The sequence below is a fragment of the Equus caballus genome, chromosome 9 (assembly GCF_041296265.1).
Source record: "Equus caballus isolate H_3958 breed thoroughbred chromosome 9, TB-T2T, whole genome shotgun sequence".
NCBI classification, from domain to species: Eukaryota; Metazoa; Chordata; class Mammalia; order Perissodactyla; family Equidae; genus Equus; species Equus caballus.
In genome coordinates this window covers 80,792,634-80,810,511 of record NC_091692.1, presented here as the reverse complement: position 1 = coordinate 80,810,511, position 17,878 = coordinate 80,792,634, and the positions used below count along the sequence as shown (strand labels likewise).

At 42.3% G+C, this 17,878-nt stretch overlaps 1 protein-coding gene across 3 annotated transcripts in view; it reads right to left on the bottom strand.

The window, feature by feature from the left end:
- TBC1D31 (TBC1 domain family member 31) overlaps window positions 1-17,878 on the bottom strand; it is an 87,167-nt gene that overhangs the window by 68,484 nt on the left and 805 nt on the right. The window lies entirely within an intron of this gene.

The window sequence follows — 17,878 nt, the reverse complement described above, 5'->3', positions numbered from 1 at the left end:
GGAGTCATATCTGAGAAATCTTTACCCAACCCTAGGTCACAAAGATTTCCTCCTTTGTTTTCTTGGTGTGTATTTCAAATACATTCTCAGAGGAATGGAAACTTGTGCGCGTCCAAGGGATTTTGGTCTTTTCTTTGCAAAGTCCTTTCTTCTCGCTCTCTCACCCATCCCACTTTCACCATTGAAGGATGCCTTCCTTGTTGCGGTGATAACATATAGTCTGCAGAGAGAAGGAGCCTTTCTACTTTGTCTACTTTGCTAGAGAGAATTTAGTGGACATTTGGATTGCTCAACATCTGAACACCCTTTCCATTTGGGAGAAATCCCAAGATATTTGGAAGGTAAATAAGGGCAGCTGTTCTCTTTCCCAATTCCTTGGCTACCAGATCTTTAACACCCAAAAGACCCAGGCCAGTAAAGGGTTGGCAAGAAAATTAAACGAGTATGATAACCAAAAATGACTGAAAATACAATTCAAATATTTACTGCAATCTCTCAAAAGCACCAAGTAGAAAGTAATAACTTTTAGCAAACTTCCTAAAATATTGTTTCCTACCTGATTCAGTCAGGTTAGACTAAGTTATAGCACAATAACTAACAACTCCAAAATCTCAGTCGCTTAAAACAACCCCTCATGGCTGAGTGTTCAGCTCATCGTAGTCTCTAAGGGGCTCAGGCTGATGGAGTAACTACTGTTTCAAAAGGTTTTGGTTATTGTGCCGGGGGAAAAGAGAGTTCTAGTGGGTTTCACACCAGCAATTAAATACCCCAGTCCAAAAATGTCACTATTACTTTTACTCCCAACTCACTACCAGAACTATGGCCCCATCCAAACACAAGGGGCCAGGAAGTGCAATTTTACTAAATTAGTTATCCAGAGCACAATAACACTGGGAAAAAGCAACCACCAAACCTCTGTGGGATTCACCGATAAGCATTATTGCCTATGCATCTGGGATCAGCCAGGCAGCTCTGCTGATCTTGGCTGGGCTCACTCCCATGTCCAGGGGGCAGCTGGCCATCAGTTTATAGGCTGGCCTCACTGGAGCAACTGGAACAACCTGACTGTGTTCCAGGTGTCTCTCATCTTCCCACAGACTAGCCAAGGCATGTTCTCATGGCTATGGCAGCAGGGCAAGTGAGCAAGCAGACCTGCAACGCCCCCAGCCTGGCGCTGACACACCATCGCTTTCTCCTCTTCCTCTTGGCCAAGGCAAGTTACACAGCTGAGCCCAGGGGCAGAGAATTATACTCTGCTCATAGTGGGAGAGATTTGAAAACTTCTGTGGAAGGCATGGATCCAGGGATGAATGGAGAAAGGTGACCAGTTCTGCAATCTACAACATCTACTGTGTGTTTGGAAGGAGAGAAAACATAAAATATTTGGTGAACAGAAAAATATCAGGTGACATTTGAGCCGGTCCTGGGAGGATGAAGTGAAGGCTTTCTACACAGAGGAAAGAATGAGTTTTGGAGGCTGTTTGTTACTGCCGCATAAAGTAGCCCATCCTGACTGATAGAATGATGTTGTTCCCGCTTTATAAATAAGGAAACTAAGGCATAGAGTGGTTATTGAACTTATCTAAGGTCATACATCTGTTAAGCCAAAATTCAAATGTGGACCTATCTGTCTCCATTATCTCATTCTGCCTTTCATGCACCAGGTCGGTGTGGTTCTGAATTCTTCCAAAAGACCTATTGCCTGGACCAGAAAAGGTTTTATTCCTAGCCTGCGTTAAAAATCTCTGGAAAATTTTATAACAAGATTCTGTTTTATCTCCTTGGAAAAAGGGTTTATTTGCACATTAAAAAGAGTGTTGGTAAACAAAGATGTTGAGAGCACTTAAAAAAATGTACAGAGGGGGCTGGCCCCGCGGCCGAGTGGTTAAGTTCTCACGCTCCACTGCAGGCGGCCCAGTGTTTCGTTGGTTCGCATCCTGGGCACGGACATGGCACCGCTCATCAAACCACGCTGAGGCAGCGTCCCACATGCCACAACTAGAAGGACCCACAACGAAGAATATACAACTATGTACCAGGGGGCTTTGGGGAGAAAAAGGAAAAATAAAAATAAATTAAAAAAAAAAAGTACAGAGGAAATGGGGTTGGAGGAGGGTGAGGTAGAACTGTAGACGTGGATAGTTTTGCCTGCCCAGCACCCTCCCCACTCACCCTGCCTCCAGTCCTCCCACACATACACAGTCTGAGAAATGTCTTGTCTTCTCAGCACATTTCTGAGAAATGGTCTAGCCCACCCCTCACTGGTCATATGATTGGCTCAGGGGTGGGGCCTGACTCAGCTGAGCCAATCAGAGCCCTCTTCTGGGATTTCTGAGACTGAGGAGAGCAAGGCTCAATCCGTCTCTGGTAGCAAAGACTGGAAGCTGCTGGAAGCCGGTAGTTCCAACTTTGTGGTGTTAGCCAGTCTGTGAGAGGGTAGCTGAAATGCAGAAAAAAGAAAAAAAAAGATAGTGAGAGAGGATCCTGGCAGCATTTACATCTCTTGTTTTAACTGTCCCAGAAGTTCCCCTGGCCACCTGTGCTTCCTCTACTCTAGTTACTTGAGCTAAAACACTGCCTTCTATTTCTAAAATAGATGGAACTAGAAGAAAAACAATATCAAGGAGGGCTTCAGGAGGTGGTGATACATGAGCCGAGTCTGGAAGAAAGAGGAGAAGTTAGGGAAGGAAGCAGAACCTGCAGGAACGCAGGGGGGTTTTGAAACAACATGGAACCTTCTAGAAACTAGAAGTGCTCAATGCAGTTAAAGCACAGGATGCACAAGGAGTCATCATGCGTGTAAAGTGCTTAGTACCTAGAAAGCCCTCAATAATAATAATAAGAACTATTATTATTACTCTATGGGTGAATGGCAGGAGAATCAGAGTAAGACATATGTAAAATTCAGAATTTAAAAGACCAAGTCTGCCATTCTAAGGAGTTTATGTCTTATCCTAAAAGGTTCTAGGGAAACTTGTGGTTTCCAGACACATCCTTCTGACTCCAGTGGAAAGATCATTTAAGAGTTTGAGGCTTGTGGCAGAAAGAAGGTGGGGGCTATTGTTCCACTTGAGACAAAAAGTGATGAAGGGTTGACCAAGTCAGTCATCATGGAAGGAATCCAAACGGCAACAGAAGAGAAGGGTGTGTTGACATATTGGGTAGGAAAGCTGACATTGCAAAGGAAAGAGCTCTGTTTCATCAGTGAAACAGAAATGTGTGTCATGCTCCTGACTGATGCAAACCCAGGCAATGTTTTCCATTTCCTAGACAACTCAGCTATTTGGCTTTGTAAAGAGTGGGTTTGGAGGCAGAAGCCATTATAGGTATGACACACCCGCAACTATGACATAGTGCACCTCTCTCTCCCTTTAATATGAGTCAGGACAGAAAAAGAAAATCGAAAGGACGTGCTCCAAGTTGCTTAAATAAATATTCATGCCTAGGTGTTCTCATAAAACATACATGAAAGCAACCAAGGGCAGTGTTTCATGTGTAATCAGAAGGATTTGGCACCTACAGCTGAAATGGTACAGTATCAAAGAAGAGGGGCAAATGTGATGTTGACCTTGACAGGCAGCGAGATCATTCCCACATACGAAGAGAAACTGCTGACATAGACTGGGGTTTCTAAAAGGCCTTCTCTAGACTAAAAGAAGGAGGAGACCAGAGGGTGAAGCACCCTATTCCATGGCAGAATGGGCAGTGGCTTTACAGCCCTTCACATGGCCGGGAGAGGAGGAGAGTGTGGAATTCTTGGCCTCTGTCATGTCCAAAGCTGTCCTAAGAAGCAAGGACAACCTAGAGCCACCTCTAACTCAGTCGCCACTGCATAATATCCCATCTTATGGATATGGCATGATTTTATAATTCCCCTATTGTTGGCAGTTGGGTTTTAAAAAATTTTTTGCAAACTTTACTCTAGAGAAATTGATATCTAAGTGTGCTGTTGTAGGCACTCGTATAAGCCAGCTGGGGAAATTTCTCTAGGGAAGCTTAAACCTTCAAAATTATGCTCTGCAGGTAGTGGCCTATTCCAAAGGTCTTCCCAAGCAGAAGGCTGTGGAGTCAGAGAATGCTGGGAATATCTCCCACAGGACTGAATAATTAGCTTTGATTCACAAGCTCCCCATAACATATGTGGGTTTAGAGGACAGGTCATCAATCAAGCGTGACAGGATGCTGGTAAATCTTGAGTAAAATGCTTCTAATTGCTGTAAGGGAGGAAGGCAAGCTGCTTGAGGTAAGCGTTTATTGTCCACTAAAGCATTCCAGGGCAGTGTGGCATCCTTCCTGCAATGCCCGCTCTGAGCAGTGCATGCAGAGAGGCCACAGAGCCAAGGGAGGATGACCAGCAAGACACCAGCACTTAACAGACCCCTTCTCTGCCAAACTTCATCACATCTCAACTGGCTCTTCTTTTTTTTTTTATTCTTCTCCCCAAAGCCCCCCAGTACATAGTTGTAGATTCTAGTTGTAGGTCCTTCTGGTTGTGCTATGTGGGACGCCGCCTCAGCGTGGCCTGATGAGCGGTGCCACGTTCATGCCAAGGATCCAAAGCAGCGAAATCCTGAGCCACCAAAGCGGAGCACGCAAACTTAACCACTTGGCCATGGGGAGGCTCCCCAAGTATTTTTTTAAAAGACTTTAAGAGTGTTAGGTTCTCAGAAAAATTGAGAGGAAAGTACAGAGGTTTCTCCTACATCCCCTGTTCCTGAACATGCACAGCCTCCCCTGTGATCAACATTCCCCACCAGAGTGGTACCTCTGTTACAACTGATGAACCTACGTTGACACATCAGAATCTCCCAGATTCCATAGTTCACATTAGGGTTCACTCTTGGTGTTGTACATTCTATGGGTTTGGACAAATGTATAACGATAGGCGTCCACCATTGTAGTATCAGGCAGAGAATTTTCACTGCCCTCAAAATCCTCTGTGCTTCAGTTGTTCATCCATCCCCTCTCCCATTTCCCCAAGTATTTTTGTTGTTTTCATTATATTGATGGCTTTGGGAAATACAGCAAGCAACCTTCTACATGAGGAAAGAGAAAGATAAGATAGGGTATGCACAACGGGATCGTCTATTTCACCTATACACCTCAGAGTAGGGCTGTCTTTGTTAGTCGTGGCTCAGAGAATTCCACGTAAGGAAGCAGGAGTGAACATGGGGCGGCGTGGGGTAGGTAATGGAACCCACATTGACTGGGCACCTGTGCCAGGGTTCTGTTAGCTGCTTCCCACTTTATGATTACACAGTTTATTCTTTGGTCTCACTAGCTATTAGTTTTTAATCCTACAGAAGCTCCTATTTGAATTTTGCATAAAAATAAAAGTTCTAACTCATGAATACTGTGAACATAGAGTCTTAAATTCCAATATCCTGCCCTGTTCTCCCCATAAGTACATTGCACTTATTAGATCTTGTACCCTGACTAATGGTTTGGAAATATGGGCCATATATGTAAAGACATGGGACCCGGAGTGCCTGAGTAGTTCATTGGCTCCAATGCTGACTAGTGTAATAAACTCGGATAAAGTATTCAACTTCTCTCTGCCTTGATTTCTTCATCTGCAAAATCAGGATAATAACAGTACCAACCCCATAGAGTTGTGAGGAGTTTAGAACGGCATCTAACACACACAAGTCCTCAAAGAATGCTGGCTATTATTATTGCTACAAGCCCTGGTTTGTAGGATTTGGCAATTTCTGTGGTATAAATACTCCTACTGTGGTGAATTTCAAGATATCAATGTGATGTCATTGAATGCAGAGTTGACAAAAGGTGAGCAATAATACGCTATACATAGTATGTTCACCATACAGATACAATAGACAAAAATAACCATAAAAGGTAGTACAATAACTAAGAAATGAGGGCCAGTCCCAGTGGCCTATTGGTTAAGTTTGGTGTGCTCTGCTTCAGCAGCCCAGGTTCAGTTCCCCCGTGTGGACCTACACCACTCCTCGCTCAGTGGCCACGCTGTGGTGGTGGCTCACATACAAAAAGAGAAAGACTCGCAGCAGATGTTAGCTCAGGGCAAATCTTCCTCAGGAAAAGAAAATTAAGAAATGATATGTTTTGAGTATTTATTACCTTTAAAAATATAATTTATTTCAATCTAAGTTTACATGTTATAATTTTAAATTATGGCTGTATTTAATAATCCACTCAGAAAACTCCTGGAAGTTTAACAATTGGCTCTTGTGAGCTAATATGAACCTGCTCCAATGCTACACTGCTTCTTAGTCATTTTGATCAACTTAGACACTGGATAATGTTTCAGTTGTCTATTGTTGTGTAGCAAAGCATCTCAAAATTTATTGACTTAAAACAAAAGTGATTGCCTATTTTTCAGAATTCTGTGAGTTGTCTGAAATCAGATGAACACTTCATCTGCTCCACGTGAGCTAGCCAGGGTCACTCCTGGTTGCAATCAGCTGAAGCTCGGCTGGGGCTGGAACATCCAAGATGGCTTCTCATCTACCAGCCTCTCTCCACGTGGCCTCTCACCATTCAGTGGTCTAGCCCGGGCTTCTTTACATGGCACTGGCTTCTAAGAAAGGAATGTTCCGTTAGGACAAGTCTGCATGTATAAGAGTTTAACAAGCCTCTGCTTGCATCACCATGCCTGCAGTTGCCCCATTGGCTAAAGCAAGTCACATGGTCAGGTCTAGACTCTGTGTAGAAGGGCACTGCACTCATGCGTGAATCCCAAGAGGTGTGTTTTGTTAGAGGCTACTAATGTGACGGTTGACCACAGATAACATCAGGAAATCCCAGGGGCGCATTCAGAGAGAGTACACATAGGAATAAGTCATCCTTTGAGGAGGGTTGGGAGGATTGTCCTACTGTGTGTGTGTGTGTGTGTCTTGGGGATAGACAGGGAGCTGCAAAAGGAGGGGGATAGACAAGCATCACATATAACTCAATGCTTCTCACCTAGGGGTGAATTTGCCTCTGGAACCCCAGAGAACATTTGGCCATGTCTGCAGACATTTTTGGTTGTCATAACTGGGGAGGAGGGTGCTTCTGTCATGCGGTGGCCAAGGATGCTGCTAACCGTCCTACAAGGCACAGGGAAGCCCCTCACCAGCAAAGAACTAAGCAGACCCAAAGCGTCAGCAGTGCCGAGGTTGCATGTAACCCAACACACGCACAAATTCAGCTGTTCGGTATGTACTCTCTCTCTTCCCAACACATTTTCCCCTAATGCCTTTGACAGCATGTACGAGACAGAAAATTCTCTCAGAGCTCTCTAAATGCATGTTCAGCCTACTTGGATTGGCTTCAAACGAACGTGACAGATGAAGCTTTTTTAACTGCGACGCCTTCCCAGTCAAGCATATGCATGCTTGCACATCACATCTGCAGCATCAGCAATGACATTCCGTGACTAAAAGAGGTCACACATCTAATTTTCACTAAAACATCTCGAATTTCTTTACTTTTCCTCTAAGTCTTCTGGCTCTCAGGTGCTCTTGACACCTCTCTTTTCTCTCTTCTCCAGGTAAGCTATTCTGTTCCATTCCTCATTATACTAAGGTTACATTTGCCCTCTGTCTGGAAGGAGCTCCTCATTCATTAGTTCAATAAATGCCAATGGCGCTCCTACTGTGGGCAAGGGCTGTTCTGCATGCTGGGGTCCAGCAGCGAACAAGACAAAGCTGCTCTTGCATGGAACTTGCATCCTAGTTGGGGAGACAGATAACAAGCAAGAAAATAAAGAAATGATGATATGTCAGGTAATGAACAGTAAAGAAAAACTGAAGCAGGGTAAAGGGATGTGAACGATGGGGTGGGGTGACACCTTGATTAAGGTGTTCAGGGAAGGCGCTGAGGGGTGTTGTCTGAGCCGGGAACTGGGCACCGTGCAGGAGTGAGTCACAGAGACAGGTTTTCAATAGTGTCCTCATCACGTTGTGGGAGGGTTGGTATTCATTTCCCAGGGCTGCTGTAGCAGAGTGCCACAAACCAAGTGGCTTAAAACCATGAAATTTATTCCCTCACTTTTCCAGAGGCTGCAAGTCTGAAATCAAGGTGTTGGCTCCTACTGGAGACTCTGAGGAGAGTCTGTTCCATGCTTCTCTCCCAGCTCCTGGCTCCTAGCTCCTGGTGGTGGCCGGCAATCCACGGTGTCCCTTGACTTGTAGATGTGTCACTCCAATCTCTGCCCTTGTCTTCACGTGGCCTTCTCCCCTCTCTGTGTGTGTGTGTGTCTACATTTTCTCCTTTTATAAGGATACCAAGTCATTGCAGATCCAATGGATTAACTCACTCTAATCCAGTGTGACCTCATCTTAACTTGATTATATTTGCAAAGACTGTTTTCAAATGAGGTCACATTCACAGGTACTGGAGGTTAGGACTTTATATCTTTTTCACCCCATAACATGATTGTTTTGGGTTATCAAAATGACTAGGGGATCAACTGACATTTAGGACAATGGCCAGGGGTGCTAGGCAGACATCCAGCAATTTATAAAATGGTCCTGCACTCTTTTGAATGTTTTCAAGATATTCCTGTAAGTGAAAAACCTATTTGCAATATCTGAACTAGAACCTAAATCTGTTTTAATATAAACATAAAGAATATTTATAAGGATTTGATACACACTATATTTTTCTGGAATGCAATTACTATATTCATTATGACAGGATTGTACTTATTCTTTTTAATGCATGTGTGTATGTGCATATATATTCTTATTTCCTCTTATTATATTAAAAATGGTATATTATATATAGCATTTTGCGCTTTGAATTTTTACTTACCAAGGCATCCTGAAAATCACTCCACATGTGTTCATAGAGACCTTCCTTATTCTCTGTTTACAGCTGCATATTATTCCAATGCGTGAATGTACTATAGTTTCTTCAACCCAGCTCCTATGTATGGACACTTAGGTTCATTCCAACATGTTGCAATTACAAATAGCATAACAATAAATAACATTGTATCTGATTTTTTTGTACAATCTTTTTTGTCCTGTTACAGGTTTATCTTCAGGGTAAATTATTAAGATTGATGTTGTCATATTAAAAGGTCAATGCCTATATTGTTTCTATTGTAAGAAATTCCCTCCCTAGAGATTACATATTTTTTTGCCAATCTGATAGGTGAGAAATAGAATCTCAGTCTGGTTTTAAGTTACATTTCTCTTTTTATGAGAAAAATTGAATATCTTTTACTATGTTTTGGGGTAATTTAATGTATTTTTTTGGTGAATTATCTGTGTATTTTGTCCATTTTTTAATTGGGTTTTTGGTCTTCTCTTCCCTCATTTTTTAACAAGTTCTTTATATTTGGGGCTTTTTATCTGTGATATACCTTGAAAATATTTTCTCCCATTTTATCATTTACCTTTCGATTTGGTGATTTTTTTGGTCACGCAAACATATTTTATTTTTACATAGTTCAGTCTATCTTTTTATTTTATTACATAGGAATTTTGATGTACTCTGTTATATTCAGAACTTTCCTGAGAGTTGTCCACCATTTTGGATAATCATGTAACCAATGCCAGGCTATGCAGCTCGGGGTGTTTGAGTCACAAATACGAGACATGGGTATCTGTCTGCGTGTGTAGCTCTTCGCTCCCCGTGACTCTACGTCTCACTGCCAGCACCAGACTGCTTCATGCCATCTGCTGATGTAGTGCTGCCTGAGCATTAACATATTAAAATACATATTAGAATAATAAATTAATTTCCTTTTATTTCTCATTTATATGGCAATTAGGCATTATATTTATTACATTGGAACTGTAATTCATAACCTATGGTTTTCATTTTTGGATAGCAAATATTTGTTTTACAAAGAGGGCATTGGTCTGACGGGGTTGAACACCACTGCTCCGGGGGAGGCATGATCCAGGCTAAGGGTCCAGCAAGCATGTGCATTGCCCTGGCCTGTCCAATGCAGGGAAGTCAGCGAGGCTGGAGCACAGTGACAAGCGGAGAAGTAGGAGGAATGAGTCATAGAAGTAGCCAGGGTTCAGATCATATAGGGCCTTGAAGGTCATGGTAAGGTCTTTCCATCACACTTGGAATAAAATTCAATGGAGCTTTCAGCAACGGAGTAACAGGATCTGATTTAGGCTCCTGTGTGAGAACAGACTGCAGAGGGGCACAGTGGAAGCAGGGAGACCAACTAGAAGTCTACGGCAGAAGTTCAGGCCCTGAGCCATAGTAGGTTGGGTCAGGAGGCAGCACAGTAAAAATGCTGTGAAATGGTTGCATTGGGGATAGATTTTGGAGGTGGATTTGCTCATGAAATTTATTCAGTCTTCTATGAAGAGTTACAAAACCCAGTCTCTGCTGAAGGAGCTTATGCTCTAGAGGAGACAGCTACCCCCAACACACACAAGTAATTATAAAACAAGGTGCTAAGTGCAATAATGGTGATTTGTGTAGGGTGTTCTAGGAGTATAGAGGAAGGTAGGGGGACATTAACCTAGCCTGGGGGGGTGATGATGGGGAATGGAGGAGGGTGTCAAGGAAAATTCCTAGGATGACTCATAATCCATCCATTCAATAAGTGTTTCTTGAGCACCTACTATGTACCAGGCACAACTGTAGGCACCAGGGATATAGAAGTGGACAAAACAAAGACCCTGTCCTTGTGGAGCTCGTATTTTAGAGGTCACAGTCTGAGACTTTCTTCTTCTTCTTTTTTTTTTTTAAAGATTGGCACCTGGGCTAACAACTGTTGCCAATCTTTTTTTTTTTTTCTGCTTTATTTCCCCAACCCTCCCCCCAGTACACAGTTGTATATCTTAGTTGCAGGTCCTTCTAGTTGTGGGATATTGGACGCCGCCTCAACGTGGCCTGATGAGCGGTGCCATGTCCGCACCCAGGATCTGAACCCTGGGCCGCCGCAGCGGAGTGCGCGAACTTAACCACTCGGCCACGGAGCCGGCCCCAACTTTCTTCTTTTTGATGGAAACAATTAATACCTGTTAGTGTATACATAATATAACTCATCGATTTTGTAAAACTGTAGTTGTAGAATTCTGGAAGGCCATGCTCTCAAGGCACCTGCATGTTTTCAGAGGGAAAGAAATGGGAAGAGCAGGGGAGGGCTTTGGCTGGAGTGGGAGGGCAGACAGGTAGGGCTGGACTGAGACATTTAGAGGGACCCCTAAATTCAAACAGATGAAGGGACCTACCCGTAATTGTAATCCAAAATCTGAAACAACACTAAAACTTAAAACACAAAGGAAAGAAAGTCCATTCTAGATGCCTGGGAAAGTCTAGATAAGTTCATGGAACCCCTGCTTTGCTGTTGTCCTAAACCTGTTCATGGGTTACCAGTGGATGCTGAAGTGGATTGGTCATCTGATCTGTGCATGGGCTGAGAGCTAGAAGCGATCCCTAGATGGAAACAAGAATTTGATTGGGTTCTCAGCTGGAGGTGCTGGGACCTGATCCTCCTTTAACTCTATGCGGATGGCTCTGAATTGAATTAGAGTCTAGGGCCTTCATCTGTGAGCTAAGGGCTCTATGCAAGGACAGTATAAAACCACTGAGGACAGCAGGCCACACAGGTCTCATCAAGCCTTAACAACTGCTAACGACTGGGCTTCAAGCAAACCAAAAGCTCAGGGGAAGATGACCCCGGAGCCAGAGTAAGCTTTCTATGGGTGAAAAGCAATATGACGATATGAAGTAAGTGGGCAGATCCCCATTTGTTGGGCCTGAAGCTTATACAATTTGGGGGCCCTCTTTTAGAAAAAGAATATAAAATTAGGGAAGAGCTTTGGGAGGATCCTACAAGTATGGGGCCCTGTAGCCTAAATTTGATCAGCTTCATAGTCAGGCGGTCTCTGGGAACAAGAGTCATAAAGATGTTCATATCCTTTCATCCCAGAATCCCACTCCTCGAAATCTGTTCAACAGAATTATTGAGAAGCAGTGTGGCATAGTGGTCAAAGAGCAGAGTGAAATACAACATCCTATCAATAACCTACAATGTCCTACACGATTCTGGTGACCCTCTCCTTCCTTTCTCTCTCTGTCCTTCTCCCCAGCTCTCACTCCACTCAGCCACATTGGGCTTCCTACTGCGTGGCTTCCCCTGCTTGCTCTTCACCTCCGGAGATCTTTACTCAAGCATCTCCTGACCTCACAGTGAGGCCTTTGGTGGCCAACCCAAATCTCCTTCTCTTCCTTATTTCTTCCTCCAAGGGGGCAGAGATATTTGTCAGTTGGTTCACTGCTGTATCCTCCGTGTGCACATGGTACATAACAAGCTGCTGTGGTCTGATTGTTTGTGTCTCCCCAAAACATTGAATTCCTAAGGCCCAAGGTGATTGTTTTAAGAGGTGAGGCCTTTGGGAGGCTCCAACCTCCTGAACAAGAGCTCCCTTGCCTCTTCCACCATGTGAGGGTAGGAGGAGAAGTCTGCAACACGAAAGTGAGCTCTCCCCAGAACCTGGCCATGCGGGTACCCTGCCCTGATCTTGGACTCTCAGCCTCCAGAACTGAGAGAAAAACATTTCTCTTGTTTACAAGCCACCCAGCTTATGGTACTTTCTTATAGCAGCCAGAACGGCATAAGACACAAGTATTTGACAAAAACATTGTTGAATACCCAAATTAAAGAGCATCATCTTTGGCTTGAGATAGACATGGATTTAAGTCTTACATATGCATTTGCTTGGAAGTGGCAAGTTACTTAACTTTTCTCAGGCTGTTTCTTTGTTTATAAATGGAAATAAAAGTACCTCATAGGGTTGAAGAGTTCTTGTGCAAACTAACTGAGACCATGCCCATAAAGTGCCAATCAAATGGTAAGCACTTGACAAATGCTTGCTATTAGTTAAAAAAAAGCTACTAGCATACAAAAATATATGTACAGAAAGATGTTCAAGCTATATTTAGTATTGACAGATATCAGAAATAGGAAAATGGTTAGAAGACTATGCTACATCACTAGCGGAATATTATTTAGTCAGCAAAATAATTATGGAGATTTTGTAGAAATAAAGTTTTTTTTAATGTAAAGCTAAACGAAAAGAGCAGACTACAGAATGATATGGACAAGAACTAGGAGATAGTAAAAATTTTTATATCCATTTCTTTCTTTTTTTTTTTTTTTTTGCTTTTTTGGTGAGGAAGATTGGTCCTGAGCTAACATCTGTTGCCAATCTTCCTCTTTTTTCTTTTTCACTCTCCAAAGCCCCAGAACATAGTTGTATATCCTAGTTGTAAGTCATTCTAGTTCTTCTATGTGGGATGCCACCACAGCATGGCTTGATGAGTGGTGCAGAGGTCTGAGCCCAGGATCCGAACTGGTGAACCCCAGGCTGCAGAAGCAGAACACACAAACTTAACTACTTAGCCATGGGAATGGCACCCATCTTTTCTTTTCAATAAGCATCCTACCTCCCCCAAGTCCTCCTCTAATTACTCTATTCCTTTCCAGAAAACAACTTACCCTTAAAGTTTTTAACGACAAAACTCACAGTCTTATTTACATTTTGGTTAACAGATGTGTGATATTGTGATATGACAAGAAATATATATTTGGTCTTTGTCCCCCGTTCCTGGCACAGAGCTTCTAAAACCCTTGTAATTTCCTGAGTGATGAGAGTGAGAGGAGCATCTTCTGTTGTTCATAAGCCCCTTTCTACCATACCTGAGTTTATGCTAATGAGTGACACTTGGAGGATGGGTGGGGTGCTGCCAGAGGAATCAACCACGTGATTAGAGGGTTGGAACCACTCCCCAACCTCGGGGAGGGGAGAAGGGCTGGGGATTGAGTTAATCATCAATGGCCAACGATTTAATCAATCTTGCCTGTGTAACGGAACCTCCAAAAAAACCCTAAATGAAGGGGTTCAGAGAACTTCCAGGCTGGTGAACACATGGAGGTGCTGGGAGGGTGACATGCCCGGAGAAGGCATGGAAGCTCCAAGTACTTTCCCTGAAAACTTGCCTCATGCATCTCTTTCATTTGGCTTATCCTGAGTTGTATCTTTTATAATAATCTGGTAATAAGCTGTGGAAACAGGTCTTGCATCTGTGTAATGGCTCACAGCCCTGGTTAATGTGTCTTTCTCGAGTTGTGTCACCAATTGAAGGTTTTTTTGAGAGTTTTGCCTGTGCCTTAATTCTAGTGGAATGTCCACCTTATGGGTGATGACTTGGGTCCAAGTTCAACTGATAAGAATACTGCACTTAAACACATCTCACGTTCTGACACTGACATGAGCTTGAACAGTTTTCTCTTTGGTTCAGAAGGAACGCATTTCAGATCCTTGCAGGCCCTCCTCAAGGCATATCTTGAATGCGTATCATTAACTAGTGTTCTGATTATGAATATAAGCTATGAGTTGATGAATATAAATTACGAATAGCAATAATTATTGCTTGGATTATTGTTATTCTGATGATTTTGGTTTGCAGAGTTGTTAGTAAAGAGAAGTTTGATACAAATTAAAGGGATTATTTTCTTCCAAATACTTCCTACACAAACTCTGGCCCAGCCTGTCTGGTTTACTCATCTATGAAACACTGAGCGTCTCCCCTTTACTGGTCCTTTGCATTGGTTACTAGAATAAAACTAGTACCTATGAGATGCTTTGGAGTTTATAAAGATTTTACATGTGTCACAGAGATACAGCAGACTGGCTAAAAGATGGTCTCAAGTCAGACAAACCTGGATTTGAATTGCCACTTATGGTTATGTGACCTTAGATAAATTAGTTAATCTCTGTTTTTCAATTTCTGTAGTAACAGTACCTACCTATGGGAGTTAGTGTGAACGTTAAGCAAGATGATGCCCGGAAAGCACAAGCACAGGGCTTGGTAAACAGCAGGCTCTCAATTGAAACAAACAACACACAACCTCAGTGTAGGTGGCAGTTAATACTAACACAATCTTGATGTAGTCAGCTAAGCGGTGAGCGACTGGCCCATGCTCACACAATCAGCAAAGAACAGAGGCAGGACTGGAACCCAGACTGATTCCTTTACAGCACATAGAAGGCTGACTTTATTTGGTAGACACACACACACAGGTACATCAGCATAACAAATGGGAAATGCTTTCTATACTGTTTAGTAACACCCTTGTCCCCCAGACCAGCGTGTCAAAATTTTAAAAATTTCCCAAGCTTATGATTAAAAATAGAGGACTGGTTCTGCTGGCATGACAGAGATAAATTATTATTCTGGCCACAGCTCCTTCATCTGCAAGATGGGGCTAATGAAACTGCCTACTAGTTAACATAAGGATTAATTACATCTTTGCAATATGCTTTGAATGACGCCGCTTACGTGGCAGGCATCCCACTGGGATAGTGTTCCTATATGACTGCTGTGACTGAACGATATCTGAGTCATCAGCCCCCTGTCTGTCGGCGTCACTCAGCAGAGCAGCGCCAAGCTTCAGCACCAAGCAATATTGTGCTCTTAACTGTTGGTCTCCCTCCAATTTTTTTAAGTCCTTTTTTTCTGAAAGAGTAGGAAATATATTTCAATTATAGCAGGAAAGACATAATTAAGGTCATCTTTTCTCTTTCTCAATCCTTTTGAAGCTTTTGACATTCAGCCCATTTCTTTCTGAACAAACCTTTCTAACACTTTAAAAATAATCTTAAACACAAGCACATAATATAGTTGGGACAAAATTTAAAAGGGGCAAAAGGATATGCAATAAAATTCCTCATCTCACTCTTGTCTCCCAGTCTCTGAGTTTCCCTTTCCAGAAGTAACCAATGTTTCAAGAAAATAGTGTGTGTATATTTGGGTGTGTGCCTTCTGTACAATACAACCGTGTAAGAGCATAGTGTGTACATTGTACTGTAACTCTTGTATTCTTAATGCTGTATGTTATTAGAGATCATTCCATTTTGGGGTATACCAAGTTATCTTTTTCTAATAAAGGTTGCCTAGTGTTCGATTGTATGGGTAAACCATAGCTTATTTAATCAGTTTCTTACTGATGGATATTCAGCTGTTTCCAATCTTTTGCCATTTCAAAAAATGCAGCAATGACTATCCTTGCACATTTAAAAGAAACGTTGGAGTCTATCTAAAGCTTAAATTCCTAAAAATGCATTTAAATATTGCCAAATTGCTTGCCAGAGAGGCTGTACCAGTACCAATGTATATTCTCATCAATAATTCATGAGATTGCCTATTTCCCCCATACCTCCACATTTTTCCTAGAACTTAGCCTGGTATCATTACCTGCATGTTTTAAAATGACTCGTGTTGATGACAGTAACCCAGGAACTTCCTTACAAGCTAAGTGATTAAATTCTAGAGCAAGCTATCTGGGAGCATTGGGGAAGTCCTCTATTTTAGATAGCTAAGAATATACTACCTTTGTGTTTTATGCACAGACTAGTTTATCACTATTTATCACAATAGACAGGGATTTTATAAAGAGAAACAGGAAAATCCTGAGTGTCCATCTAGTCTGATGGTTCCCAAAGAATGGTCTGAAGACAGCTTGCATCAGAATCCCAGGATAGGAGGGGGAAGGGCTCTTGAGAATGCAGATCTCTAGGGCCACCCCAGACTTAGGAAACTGGAAATCTCTGAGGGATGAGCCAAGTTCTCACTGGTGACCCTTATATCCACTCTCATTTGGAAACGCTGCTCTATCCTTAAGGTAGGACAATTGGACGGCAGACAAGCACTCTTACTCATTAACTCGTTCAGATTACACAGGTGATACATTTTTATTGTAAAACATTTCAGAAAGAGAAATAAGCCAAAAGAGAATAGTAATACCATTGATACTGCTTCAAGCACTAGATATGAACTTATGGAAATCTTCACAACAATCCTATGAATTCAGTACTATTACCCTCCTCTCTCCCATTTTACAGATGAAGAAACTGAGGCACAGAGGTTATTTTTACAACATGATATTTCTATAAGTGGTGTAACCACAATTTAAACTTTAGTGCTTCTAGATTCTGAAGCTGAATCCCAGAGGGCGCACTCTGTGAATTCTGGAGCACGATCCAGCAATAAGTACGGCCGAAGGTTGGGTGTATGTTGTTTTTGTTCTTGTTTTTTCCTCATGCATCTTTACTTATGATTTCATCAGAGAAAACTTCCTTAGCCCTCCGCCTAAGCTAGATAACCTATTTTCTCTCATTGTACCTTGGGTAGTGGGTCCAAGAAAATGAGGGGGAGATGCAGAGAAGGAACCTCAGGCAATATCTCCAAATGGTATCTGTTATTTCTACAACGTTCTAGCTTTTATTTTACATCAAAATTATCTTCTTATAAGGTTGTACCAATTTATGTTCCCGTCAACTTCAGAGGAGTGAGGACTTTCTTCACATATTTGCCATGCTTGATATCCATTAGCTCCCCAAGTGTTGTATACTCTCATTAGACTGTGGAATATTTAGAGCCTTTTTATTCTGTAGAAACTATTTTGTTAATTAACATCAACGACATGGTGTTGAGAAATGTTCTCTTAAATAGACTGTTGGAAACTTTGTTGTTTGAAATCATATTAGCGTCCCATACTTGCCTGAAGGATCTGAAACGTACAGGTCATTTTGATACAGGATTTTCACTCCAGGTGCAAAGCTTCAGATAAGGAGTTTTCAGACCCAACATTCCACATTTATCTTAACTTTGAGATTTCCAAGCAAAGAGGACCTTGGGTCTGGTTCTCAGCTCAGGCCTAGGCCTGATGTTAATCAACCCTTTTGCACACAGCCCTGGTTTGCTTTGAGCCTATCAAAACACTGCTTCATTTAAATTTTACCAAAACTCCATCTTCCCTCATAATCCAATAATGACCCTATTCTTTTCTGTTGGGTGAGATGCTCCAGGTTCCTCTGGAGTACAATCTCCCTTGCTGCAGCAAGTTCATAAATCTAACTGCGGACTACAG